The sequence below is a fragment of the Zalophus californianus genome, chromosome 1, assembly GCF_009762305.2.
Source record: "Zalophus californianus isolate mZalCal1 chromosome 1, mZalCal1.pri.v2, whole genome shotgun sequence".
NCBI classification, from domain to species: domain Eukaryota; kingdom Metazoa; phylum Chordata; class Mammalia; order Carnivora; family Otariidae; genus Zalophus; species Zalophus californianus.
In genome coordinates, this window is record NC_045595.1 from 90,750,143 (window position 1) to 90,764,872 (window position 14,730).

General features: G+C 36.9%; 1 protein-coding gene across 3 annotated transcripts in view; it reads right to left on the reverse strand.

Annotated features, from left to right (window-relative positions):
* Window positions 1–14,730, reverse strand: part of RYK (receptor like tyrosine kinase) — a 94,971-nt gene that overhangs the window by 61,806 nt on the left and 18,435 nt on the right. The window lies entirely within an intron of this gene.

Genomic DNA, 14,730 nt, shown 5'->3' on the forward strand with positions numbered 1-14,730 from the left:
TGTCATCCCCCGTTTTCAGTAGCAAAACTATTTTTATTTCCCAAATAAAATCCTATTGTTTATTATAATGCTAATAAAAGAAAGTTGATTGGAGGAGGTGGGTCCTAGCCTCAGCCCCCACACTCTTTGACCCATGAGAAAACTTATCATGTTCACAGAGTCAGTCAGAGAAAATGTGAAGAATTTAGCAACAAGTAACATTTAAACATATTTAACATTTTTCTTTAAAATCGATTAAATTTTTTAAAACAAAAATTTTAAAGGCAAAATTTAGTCACTCTCTTGAGTGGAAAATTAGGAATCATTGTGAAAAAATACAAGGTAGCAAAAAAAAATCACTTAAAAGGAAAGCAAAATATTACTAAATTCTAGCTAAACACTGGTACCTAGCAAGGCAGTGAGTGAGCTTGAGTCCAGCTCACTACTTACAAAAAGGAGGGAGGGTATTAGCAAGTATTTGAAATAAGAATCAAATAATCCAAAAGAACCAAATGAATAAAAGCAGGGTTACTGTGTCTCAATTGATTTGCTGTTATTTTAAAGTTGTGCCTAGGTGTCCCCCTAGTAATGCATAACATATATATTCCACACATTGGAGACAAAGGGTACAGGGGAGATCAACCATTAGTTGGAGATCATCTCATTAGTGAGTCTATACTGTGAGCCTGAAATCTTACGGTATGCAGAGGTCAAGATGGAGATCTCACAATCATAGTTGGAGACTAATACCATTTCCGAAAACAAAGGATCAAAACAGATAAAAATTTAGTGTGGATATTCTGTCACCAGCTGGACTCCAAAATCTGACCTTTACTACGCACCTGCATGTACCCACCGACCTTTTCCCACATTTTTAAGCTCTTCTTTCCAGCTTATCTTTTAACTCAAGCAAAGAACCCCATAGACACAGCATCCCGTGAGGGAAACCAAAACTACCCCTCAAGCAAAAATGACAGCCCAGACCACCCAGACCAGTTTGAGCTCAAACCCCAACTCACACCTGCAGACAAACCACTGAGTGACAGTTACATTTACTTCATTATAATGCTAAAATCTTTGCTCCAGGAGAAGCACAAGCCTCATTAACATAACATGCAATGTATGTATAGGCCTGTTTCCTTAACTTTATGCTCACCTCTACATACAATGACAAAGCTCCCCTTTTTTAATATTCATCCCAACCCTAAATAAAAGGAACCCATTCACCCTTTCTTGGGGAATTGCAGCTTTGGAAGTTATTCCCTGTGATCTCATTTGCTGCAAATAGTTTCCTTCGTGTGACAACTCCACCTGCGTAGTCTCTTCTCTCCCTCACCAAGGTGCGAACTCAAGTTACTCTGGTTACGATATTCTTTGAACAATGTAAGTATGGGACATGAAACAAGGGGGTTGTAGGGGCTCTTTTAAGCAACAGGTTTGAGCAATGGACACTTGGGCAAGGCAAAAGGGGTCACAGAGACCACAGAGCTGAAAGCACACAGGCTCATTAAGCAATCCACCTTGAAATAGCCATAGGCCCTAACTGACCAATTACAAACAGGCACTGTTCCTCAGATTACCAAAAAGGGAAAATTTCACTTGTCCCCACACTCCCTCACTCTGCCCTCAACACTGGCCCCTTACCACTGCCTAGTGGCAGACAGTTTTCTGCGGTCCTGCCCGGCGCTTCCCTTGCAGTGTACTCAATAAACTTCTCTTTTTTTCTGCCTTAGGTGAATTCTTTCACTGCCCTGCTGCCAGCCTCCACCCAATAGGGACACCCTACAGTTGGTGCCTCCCCATCCGATGAACATTCATGGGGGTGTTAATCATGAGTTAGACCACACACATTTTTTTAAAAAATGGATTCTAACTAGACATAATATAGGTTACCTTCTCAACCAAATATTATAATAAAGAAATTAATTATAAGATAAGGGTAAAGCCAAAAGATATTTGAAAAGTTAATGAAAGTTAAACCCTTTGCAAAACTGATTAAGAAAAAAGACAGAAAACACTAATTATCAATATTAAGAATGAAGAGGAAACATTGCTACAAATCCTACAGATGTTAAAAAAATAGAATCTTAGGATGAATAACTTTATGACAATAAATTAATAACTTAGATAAAATAGAAAAATCCTTGCAAAACACAATTTACCAAAATTGATAAGTTAAAAATCCAAATAAAAATCTCCCTCCAAAGCTCCCCCCAAAGCTATCAAACATTTAAGACATAATACCAATCTTGCATAAACTTTCAGAAAATAGTCAAAGAAAACACTTCCTAAATCATTTTATAAAGCCAGCATCACACTGATATTAAAACCTGACAGAAACATAAGAAAATAACAGATTGACATCCTCATGAACATAGACATAAAATTCTCCATAATAATTAGCAAACTGAATCCAGCAATATACAAAAAGGATAATTACATCATGATTAAATGTGTATGAGAAGTTAACCTTGAAAAATCACTAATTCAAAGAAAATCACTAATTCACCACATTAAAGGAATAAAAGATAAAAACCCAGATCATCTCAGTAGATGCAGAAAAAGCACTTGGTAAAATTAACGACAAAAACTGTCCACAAACTAGGAATAGACATAAACTTTCTCAGTCTGGTAAAGACCATCCATAAAAAAACCTACAGCTAACATCATACTCAATGGTGAATTATTAAATTCTTATTTCTAAGATCAGAAACAAGGCAAGGATGTCTACTTCCACCACCTCTATTCGGCCTTGAACTGGAGATCCTAACCTATGTCTAAGAACAAGACAAAAGCATAAAAGTTGGAGTGGATGAACTAAAAACTCACAGATGATAGAATTATGGGTGTAAAAAAATACCATAAAGTCTACTAAAATACTACTAAAACCAATTCGTGAATTTAGCAAAGTCTCAGAATACAAGGCCAATATAAAAAAAAATGAATTGTATTTCCATATATTAGCAACTGGAAAATATAATTTAAAATCAATACTGTAACAAAAAACACCAGTACCTAGAAATAAATCTAACTAAAGATATGTAAGACCTCTACTCTACACTAAAAATTACCAAACATGGCTAAGAAAAATGAAAGATGACCTCAATAAGTAGAGAGATATCATTCTTTTAGATAAGCCTCAATAGTCTTAAGATGTCAAGTTTCTCAAATTGATCTACAGATTTAAAGTAATCCTAGTCAAAATCCCAACAAACTTTTTTTAAAAGACAAATTAATTCTAACATAAAATTGAAATGCCAAAACCACCTTGAAAAAGAAAAAACGTTAGAAGACTCACATGACCTGATTTTACAACATGATTAAGAACTACAGTAATCAAGACAATTCAAGACATGATTAAGAACTATAGTAATCAGGGGCGCCTGGGTGGCTCAGTTGGTTAAGCAACTGCCTTTGGCTCAGGTCATGATATCAGGGTCCTGGGATCGAGCCCCGCATCGGGCTCCCTGCTCTGCGGGAAGCCTGCTTCTCCCTTTCCCACTCCCCCTGCTTGTGTTCCCTCTCTCGCTGTCTCTCTCTGTCAAATAAAATCTTTAAAAAAAAAAAAAAGAACTATAGTAATCAATCAAGTAATCAACTAATCAGGTAATAAAAAGACAGACATATCAATGGAACAGAACAGAATCCAAAAATAAACCTGCAAATATAGGTCCAATGGAATTTCAACAAATATACTAAGGCAATTCAATTAAAGTGATGCTAAGGAAACTGGTAAAAGTAAAGGGAGAAAAATCTTGACCCTTATTTTACATATCACACAAAAACTGATTCGGGATAGATTAAAAACCTAAATGTAAAAAAAGTAACAGTATAAAGCTTCTAGAAGAAAATGTAGTGAAAATCTTCACAACCTAGGGTAAATAAAGATTTCTTGGACTGGTCACACAAAACATGAACCAAAAGAAAAAAAAACAGATGAACTGGTCATCATCAAAATTAAAAGCTTCTGCTCCTCAAAAGACATTGTTAAGAAAATGAAGTTCAAGTAAAAAACTAGGAGAAAAGATTCACAGCACGACTTTCTTAAAAAAAGGACTTGTTTCTAGATTATATAAAGATCTCCTACAAACTAGAAAGAGAAAATACAATTAAAAAAATTGGGCAAAAGATGTGAACGTACATCTCATAAGAAAACGTATGAAAATGAAAAATAAGCATATGAAAAGGTGACAAACATCATTAATCATCAGAGAAATACAAATGAAAACAATAATGAAATATCATTTCCACCTATAAGAATTACTAAAGGTTGGCAAACATGTTGGAACAATTTATTTCTCACACATTCCTGGGAGTATGAAAATGTTAAATTACTTTGGAAAACTGGCAGTTTTGTATAAAGTTAACATACACATACCCTATGAACCCGTAGTTCCATTCCTAGGTCATTACCCAAAAGAAATGAAAACATATGTCCACAAAAAAATTTATATGTGAATGTTGATAACACTTTTATTCAGAAGAGCCAAAGCTGGAAATAATACAAATGTCTATCACCAGATGAATTAACAACCAATTATGGTATATTCATATAACAGAATACTATTCAGCAATGAAAATAAACTGTTGAGACTTTGTAACAAAAGGGATGGATCTCACAGTCGTCGTGAGCAAAAGAAGCTACACATGAAAGACTACATACTATATAATTTCATTTATATAAAATTCTAAAGCAGACAGAACTAATTTATGGTGATAGAAATCAGATCAGTGTGGTTGCCTGGGAAAGGGGGTGGGAGAGAGACTGGTGAACTGATTGCAAAGGGGCACCAGGGAACTTTCGTGTAATAAAAATGTTCTATCTAACGGGGGTAGTGTTTACATAGGTATATGCATTTCTCAAAATCCAATCAACTGTACATTTAAAATTTGCACATTTCATCGTATGTAGAGTTAACCTAAAGTTTTCAAAAGAGGAAGAAAAAAGTCAACAGGTTTTACCTCTTTTTTCTAATCTCAGAAAGCTTGCATACCATAGTATGTCACTAGCACTATGATAAAAAGTTTTAGAAAAAAAATAATCTTAAGTGATCAACAACTTCCGAATTTAAACTTAAAACATCTTTCACACCTTTTTCCAGTCTCCTGCCTGATCACATTCTCTCCCCTTTTTTTTTTCTTTCTTTCCTTTTTTTTTAAATCCTCTTCTTTATTTTTTCAAACACCTTCTGATCGATTCCTCTTTTAAAATTTTTTATAATTTTCATTTTTACATTCATATTCCATCCCTTCATCATATCAACCCTTATTTTGTACATATATAAGTCTTTCTTTCTTTAAAATTTTAGGAGGCACTTTCTTCTAACAGACCAAAATACACCCAAAATCTAGTGTGTGGCACTAATCTATGCACCAGCCTGATCATATTTGATCATATTCTGTTTTCTTTGTTTTGTTCTGTTTTTGTTTTTATCTTTTTTTTTCTCTCTCTTTCTTTTTTCTTTCTTTCCCTTTCTTTTCCCCTGGTTTCAGGTATTTTCTGATTTGTTTAGAGTATATTTCTGGGGACGTTGTTAACCTGTTAGCACTTTGTTCTCTCATTCATCTATTCTCCTCTGGACAAAATGACAAGACGAAAAAAATCACCTCAACAAAAAGAACAAGAGGTAGTACCGTCTGCCAGGGACCTACTCAATACGGACATTAGTGCGATGTCGGACCTAGAGTTCATAATCATGATTTTAAAGATACTAGCTGGGCTTGAAAAAAGCATGGAAGTTATTAGAGAAACCCCTTCTGGAGAAATAAAAGAACTAAAATCTAACCAAGTTGAAATCAAAAAGGCTATTAATGAGGTGCAATCAAAAATGGGGGCAATAACTGCTAGGATAGATGAGGCAGAAGAGAGAATCAGAGATATAGAAGACCAAATGATGGAAAATAAAGAAGCTGAGAAAAAGAGAGATAAACAACTACTGGATCACGAGGGCAGAATTCGAGAGATAAGCGATACGGTAAGATGAAACAACATTAGAATAATTGGGATCCCAGAAGAAGAAAAAGAGAGAGGGGCAGAAGGTATATTGGAGCAAATTATAGCAGAGAACTTCCCTAATGTGGGGAAGGAAACAGGCATCAAAATCCAGGAGGCACAGAGAACCCCTCTCAAAATCAATAAAAATAGGTCAACACCCCGACATCTAATAGTAAAACTTATGAGTTGCAGTGACAAAGAGAAAATCTTGAAAGCAGCTCGGGAGAAGAGATCTGTAACCTATAATGGCAGATACATTAGATTGGCAACAGACCTATCCACAGAGACCTGGCAGGCCAGAAAGGACTGGCATGATATCTTCAGAGCACTAAACGAGAAAAATATGCAGCCAAGAATACTATATCCAGCTAGGCTGTCATTGACAATAGAAGGAGAGATAAAAAGCTTCCAGGACAAACAAAAACTAAAGGAATTTGCAAACACAAAATCAGCCCTACAAGAAATATTGAAAGGGGTCCTCTAAGCAAAGAGAAGAGCCTGAAAGCAGCATAGACCAAAAAGGAACACTGACAATATACAGTCACAGTCACCTTACAGGCAATACAATGGCACTAAATTCATATCTTTCAATAGTTACCCTGAATGTAAATGGGCTAAATGCCCCAATCAAAAGACACAGGCTATCAGATTGGATTAAAAAACAAGACCCATCGATATGCTGTCTGCAAGAGACTCATTTTAGACCCAAAGACACCCCCACATTGAAAGTGAGGGGGTGGAAAACCATTTACCATGCTAATGGACACCAAAAGAAAGCTGGCATGGCAATCCTTATATCAGACAAATTAGATTTTAAAACAAAGACTGTAATAAAAAATGAGGAAGGACACTATATCCTACTTAAAGGGTCTATCCAACAAGAAGATCTAACAATTGTAAACATCTATGCCCCTAACATGGGAGCAGCCAATTATATGAGGCAATTAATAACAAAAGCAAAGAAACACATTGACAACAATACAATAATAGTGGGGGACTTTAACACCCCCCTGACTGAAATGGACAGATCATCGAAGCAAAAGATCAACAAGGAAATAAAGACTTTAAATGACACAATGGACCAAATGGACTTCACAGACATATTCAGAACATTCCATCCCAAAGCAACCGAACACACATTCTTCTCTAGTGCCCATGGAACATTCTCCAGAATTGATCACATCCTAGGTCACAAATCAGGTCTCAACCGGTACCAAAAGATTGGGATTATTCCCTGCATATTTTCAGACCACAATGCTTTGAAACTAGAACTCAATCACAAGAGGAAAATCGGAAAGAACTCAAATACATGGAGGCTAAAGAGCATCCTACTAAAGAATGAATGGGTCAACCAGGAAATTAAAGAAGAATTAAAAAAATTCATGGAAACCAATGAAAATGAAAATACAACTGTTCAAAATCTTTGGGATACAGCAAAGGCAGTCCTGAGAGGAAAGTATATAGCAATACAAGCCTTTTTCAAGAAACAAGAAAGGTCTCAAATACACAACCTAACCCTACACCTAAAGGAGCTAGAGAAAAAACAGCAAATAAAGCCTAAACCCAGCAGGAGAAGAGAAATAAGAAAGATCAGAGCAGAAATCACAAAATAGAAACCAAAAGAACAGGAGAACAGATCAATGAAACTAGGAGCTGGTTCTTTGAAAGAATTAAGAAGATTGATAAACCCTGGCCAGACTTACCCAAAAAAAAAAAGAGAGAAATGACCCAAATCAACAAAATCATGAATGAAAGAGGAGAGATCACAACCAATACCAAAGAAATACAAACAGTTATAAGAACATATTATGAGCAACTCTATGCCAGAAAATTAGATAACCTGGAAGAAATGGATGCATTCCTAGAGATGTATCAACTACCAAAATTGAACCAGGAAGAAATAGAAAACCTGAACAGACCTGTAACCACTAAGGAAATTGAAGCAGTCATCAAAAATCTCCCAACAAACAAAAGCCCAGGGCCAGATGGCTTCCCAGGGGAATTCTACCAAACATTTAAAGAAGAATTAATACCTATTCTTCTGAAACTGTTCCAAAAAATAGAAATGGAAGGAAAACTTCCAAACTCATTTTACGAGGCCACCATTACCTTGATCCCAAAACCAAAGACCCCATCAAAAAGGAGAATTACAGGGCGCCTGGGTGGCTCAGTCGGTTGAACGACTGCCTTTGGCTCAGGTCATGATCCTGGAGTCCCGGGATCGAGTCCCGGGATCGAGTCCCGCATCGGGCTCCCTGCTCAGCAGGGAGTCTGCTTCTCCCTCTGACCCTCCCCTCTCTCATGTGCTCTCTCTCATTCTTTCTCTCAAATAAACAAATAAAATCTTTAAAAAAAAAAAAACAAAAACAAAAAGGAGAATTACAGACCAATATCCTTGATGAACATGGATACAAAAATTCTCACCAAAATACTAGCCAATAGGATCCAACAGTACATTAAAAGGATTATTCACCATGACCAAGTGGGATTTATCCCTGGGCTGCAAGGTTGGTTGAACATCCGCAAATCAATCAATGTGATACAATACATTAACAAAAGAAAGAACAAGAATCATATGATGCTCTCAACAGATGTAGAAAAAGCATTTGACAAAGTACAGCATCCTTTCTTGATCAAAACTCTTCAGAGTATAGGGATAGAGGGTACATACCTCAATATCATAAAAGCCATCTATGAAAAACCTACAGCAAATATCATTCTCAACAGGGAAAAACTGAGAGCTTTCCCCCTAAGGTGAGGAACACGGCAGGGATGTCCACTATCACCACTGCTATTCAACAAAGTATTAGAAGTCCTAGCCACAGCAATCAGACAACAAAAAGAAATCAAAGGCATCCAAATTAGCAAAGAGGAAGTCAAGGGGCGCCTGGGTGGCTCAGTTGGTTAAGCGACTGCCTTCGGCTCAGGTCATGATCCTGGAGTCCCAGGATCGGGTCCCGCATCGGGCTCCCTGCTCAGCAGGGAGTCTGCTTCTCCCTCTGACCCTCCCCACTCTCATGTGCTCTCTCTCTCTCTCAAATAAATAAAATCTTAAAAAAAAAAAAGAGGAAGTCAAACTCTCACTCTTTGCAGATGATAGGATACTTTATGTGGAAAACCCAAAAGACTCCACCCCAAAACTTCCAGAACTCATACAGGAATTCAGTAAAGTGGCAGGATATAAAATCAGTGCACAGAAATCAGTGGCATTCCTATACACCAACAACAAGACAGAAGAGAGACAAATTAAGGAGTCGATCCCATTTACAATTGCACCCAAAACCATAAGATACCTAGGAATAAATCTAACCAAAGAGGCAAAGGATCTGTACTCAGAAAACTATAAAATACTCATGAAAGAAATTGAGGAAGACACAAAGAAATGGAAAAACGTTCCATGCTCATGGATTGGAAGAACAAACATTGTGAAGATGTCAATGCTACCTAGAGCAATCTACACATTCAATGCAATCCCCATCAAAATACCATTCACTTTTTTCAAAGAAATGGAACAAATAATCCTAAAATTTGTATGGAACCAGAAGAGACCACGAATAGCCAGGGGAATGTTGAAAAAGAAAAGCAAAGCTGGCGGCATCACAATTCCGGACTTCCAGCTCTATTACAAAGCTGTCATCATCAAGACAGTATGGTACTGGCACAAAAGCAGACACATAGATCAATGGAACAGAATAGAGAGCCCAGAAATGGACCCTCAACTCTATGGTCAACTCATCTTTGACAAAGCAGGAAAGAATGTCCAATGGAAAAAAGACAGTCTCTTCAACAAATGGTGTTGGGAAAATAGGACAGCCACATGCAAAAGAATGAAACTGGACCATTTCCTTACACCACACACAAAAATAGACTCAAAATGGAAAAGACCTAAATGTGAGACAGGAATCCATCAAAATCCTTGAGAAGAACACAGGCAACAACGTCTTCGACCTCAGCCGCAGCAACTTCTTCCTAGAAACATCGCCAAAGGCAAGGGAGGCAAGGGAAAAAAACGAACTCTTGGGACTTCATCAAGATAAAAAGCTTTTGCACAGCAAAGGAAACAGTCAACAAAACCAAAAGACAACCAGCAGAATGGGAGAAGATATTTGCAAATGACATATCAGATAAAGGGCTAGTATCCAAAATCTATAAAGAACTTATCAAACTCAATACCCAAAGAACAAATTATTCAATCAAGAAATGGGCAGAAGACAGAAGCAGACATTTTTCCAGAGAAGACATCCAAATGGTCAACAGAAACATGAAAAAGTGCTCAACATCGCTCCACATCAGGGAAATACAAATCAAAACCTTAATGAGATACCACCTCACACCAGTCAGAATGGCTAAAATTAATAAGTCAGGAAACGACAGATGTTGGTGGTGATGCAAAGAAAGGGGAACCCTCCTACACTGTTGGTGGGAATGCAACCTGGTGCAACCATTCTGGAAAACAGTATGGAGGTTCCTCAAAACGTTGAAAATAGATCTACCCTACGACCCAGCAATTGCACTACTGGGTATTTACCCCAAAGATAGAAATGTAGTGATCCAAAGGGGCACATGCACCCCAATGTTTATAGCAGCAATGTCCACAATAGCCAAACTATGGAAAGAGCCTAGATGTCCATCAACAGATGAATGAATAAAGAAGATGTGGTGTGTGTGTGTGTGTGTGTGTGTGTGTGTGTGTGTGTGTAATGGAATATTATGCAGCCATCAAAAAAATGAAATCTTGCCATTTGCGATGACATGGATGGAACTAGAGGGTATTATGCTAAGTGAAATAAGTCAATCAGAGAAAGATAAGTATCATATGATCTCACTGATATGAGGATTTTGAGAAACAAGACAGAGGATCATAGGGGAAGGGAGGGAAAAATGAAACAAGACTAAACCAGAGAGGGAGACAAACCATAACAGACTCTTAATCTCAGGAAACAAACTGAGGGTTGCTGGAGTGAAGGGGGTGGGAGGGATGGGGGTGGCTGGGTGATGGACATCAGGGAGGGTATGTGCTATGGTGAGTGCTGTGAATTGTGTAAGACTGATGAATCACAGACCTGTACCCCTGGAACAAATAATACATTATATGTTAATAAAAAATTTTAAAAAATATCCATAAGCTGCTGACAGTTTGGAGTCCTGTGATCTATATCTATAAACACTTAATGGCCACCAAAATAAATTGGAAATTTGAAATTTACTACTCTAGATTAAGGTATTTAAATTCTAATGTGATCACTAAACAGAGTTGGTGTTTTCCAACTACAGATTTTGAAAACATTTGTTTTGAAATAGACATTTTTTATTAACCAAGATTAACAGTTAACAGTTTTCCTAGTTTGAAAAGCTTTTAACTTTTTTGAAGAAACCATTAAAATGAGATTCAAATTTCTGCCCAACGAATTAGCGAAACAGTCTGTTTTGTCATAAGACAGGTTCCTATAACACCAATTAGCTTATAAGTGGTTAGTAAATAAAATAACAATGCCAGTATAACACAAAAATTACAATGGTTCACGTTTGAATTTTCCCAGGCAAGGGGAACTGGGTCAGGAGGTAAAAATTATACCTTTCTGTGAAAAAGGAAAAGACCCTCCCTAAGGCTCAGCTACTGCCAAGCAGGAGCCCTCTCTGGCCTATTTTAACTAAAAATGAGCACCTGCACCCAGGGCTTCCTGCTCAGAGGGGCAGAGCCAGCCTACACAGTTGCTGGAACATAGCAAGCTGTACTTCCTCTGGTGCCCACCTCTACGGCAGCTCCACTGGCTTAGACATCTACTTACATCTGACTATCTCAAGACCATGCAGGCCAGCAATTTCCATCCTATTACATTTTAATATCCTTTAACTCTCCTCTGAGGCAGCCTCAGCTGTGCTAAGTGGTTTGACTGGGCTGTCCAAGTTATCTCATAAGGTACCAATTACGCTTTTGTTAGTACTTGGTCTGAAAACTGCAGAGGTCTTGAGTGGTCCGCCTTTAACCTTATTTTTCCCATTAAGTCCTATTATTTTTAGTGAACAGGGAATCCTGAACGGTTTTTTTAGGAATGCATTTGATGTTGTAACAGAAACGTTTATATTCTTTAACTATAATACTGAATGCTAGGGTATAGCAAGCAAACAATTTGTGAATATAGATCAAAGTTTTACAAATATTTATACTCTTTGACCCAGTCATTCCACTTCTAAGAATCCACCCTAAGGAAACCAAATACAGATTCAAATTTTTATATATAAAGATATTAATCAAAATAATATTTAAAATTGAAGAAAACAAAATAAATGACCAGCAATAGAGCAGCAATCAATAAACTATAATACCGTACATCCATAACAGAAAATAGCTTTCAAGAGTTTCTCCTTCTTTGAAGAAGGAAAGAGGTGGTACCCCAAGCCATTACACCCCTTCATTCAAATCTCTCCCTGTTCATCTATATGATATATTGAGCTTCCCCTTTGAGGACATGTTTTAGTGCAAAGTCATGAACAGGACTGTTACACATACATTTTAATAAATTGGGTTTTGTTTAGACTGCAAACATAAAATAAAAACAGTAAAGATACAAACCATATACAGCACATTTTTAACAATGCCTGGCACCTAGAATACACTGTCCATGTAATAAGCGTTCGATAAATGTTCAGTGAACTGAAGTTAAATGTATAAGTTTATGCATGTGTGCGCTCCACTTCTCAGAAAAGAAGGGAAATATCAATAAATATTAATAGCGGTTGATTATAAATGGTGGATTATGAATTTTTCTATTGTATGCTTTCATTCTTTTTCTTTTCTTAAATTTCCTTTGAAAGTTAAACTGGAAAAAACATGGTTTTCAAAAACATGTTTAAAGTAATATACACATATCTGCAGCAATTCACTGAACAAAAATCCAGTTACTGCCTAAAGTAATCCACGAAGGCCAGTAAGAGCTAGAGAGAAAGGCCTCAAGCAATGAAATTGAACAAAAACCACATTGGCAAAGATAACATCTTTGATATAGTAATATTAACACCAGCAATGATAAATTATTAGTGACTAATACACCTTCCTCTAACTTTCCCTTAAAATACCCAGGTATACCAAAAGGTAAAATCTGGCAAAGCAGTAAGAACTGGAAAGAGAAGATCAAAGAATTTTCACACGCAACACTAACAATGGGGCTGAAATGAGAAGAAAATTCTTAGAATACCCATGCTCACTATCTGAATGACAATAATACGGGAAACTGAACATGATAGGGAATGCAATAAAGCAGTATTTTTCAGGGGCTGGAATTCTATTCCCAAATTTTCATCATATGTAAAGACAACAGATTCTGAGAAGCCCTCAGAGAATACACCAATTATATATTCTTCCCCCCAAAAGTTACTCTAAAACATTTTGAGACATTAATAACAGTTTTATTTTTAACAGGAGATTAAGAAGCACTGTATACTGGGCGCCTGGGTGGCTCAGTTGGTTAAGCGACTGCCTTCGGCTCAGGTCATGATCCTGGAGTCCTGGGCTCGAGTCCCACATCGGGCTCCCTGCTCAGCGGGGAGTCTGCTTCTCCCTCTGACCCTCTTCCCTCTCGTGCTCTCTATCTCTCATTCTCTCTCTCTCAAATAAATAAATAAAATCTTTAAAAAAAAAAAAAAGAAGCACTGTATACTGAGAAAAGGTATAACTCATGATGAAAGTATTATAATCCTGAATCTTTACAGCTCTAAATCAAAATGTCGAGTCCAAAAATCCCCAAATATTAGAAATACAAAGAGATCCCAATGGAAGTACAACCTTCCCCAAATACTGGAAATATGGAGAGAACCCAATGTAAGTATAATCATGGTACAAAACTATTAGTCTATGACTAATACTAGCATGTAGAGTATATAATTTACATATATATGCATATATATATAGCTATAATTAATATGATAGATATGTAGACACATCAAGATAGCACTTTATAGGAAATTCAATTCTTTCAAAGCATCTGTAAGAGATTTACAAAAAGTGATCAGCCATAAGGAAAGCACAATTAGTTTCTTAAAGTAGAAAATGTATACGCCACAATCTGACCACAGGGCAATGAGAAGGAGTCAGGGAGGAATGGAAAACTTAACACTACAAATTTTGAAGTATTCCCTACCTCAAAAAGTCACCTATATTCTTAACCATTACATAAGAGTTCAACTACATTTTTAAAAAAATGAGAACACGGGTGCCTAGGTGGCATCTGCCTTCGGCTCAGGTCATGATCTCAGGGTCCTGGGATCAAACCCCACCTCGGGCTCCCTGCTCCGCGGGAAGCCTGCTTCTCCCTCTCCCACTCCACCTGCTTGTGTTCCTGCTCTCGCTATCTCTCTCTCTGTCAAATAAATAAATAAAATCTTTAAAAAAAATGAGAACATGGAAAAATATCGGAAAGTTATTTACCAAAGATTACCAAGGCATGGTTAAATAATGTATATTTTTCTCCTTTATGGTCTTATATGGTTTCCAAATAAGCTAAATAAGTATGTTTTTACCTTGATAATCAGAAAATATAATTAATAAAATAAAAAATTTTCAACCAGCTGATTTTTGGGAAAAGATAAAATCTGTGGAGAACATCATGCTTTATTTTTGAATATACTCTGTTTCCTTCTCCATCATATGCTCACAAATTTTTTTTAATATTTTATTTATTTATTTGAGCAAGAATAGAGGGAGAGGGAGAAGCAGACTCCCCACAGAGCAGAGAGCCTGACACAGGGCTCCATCCCAG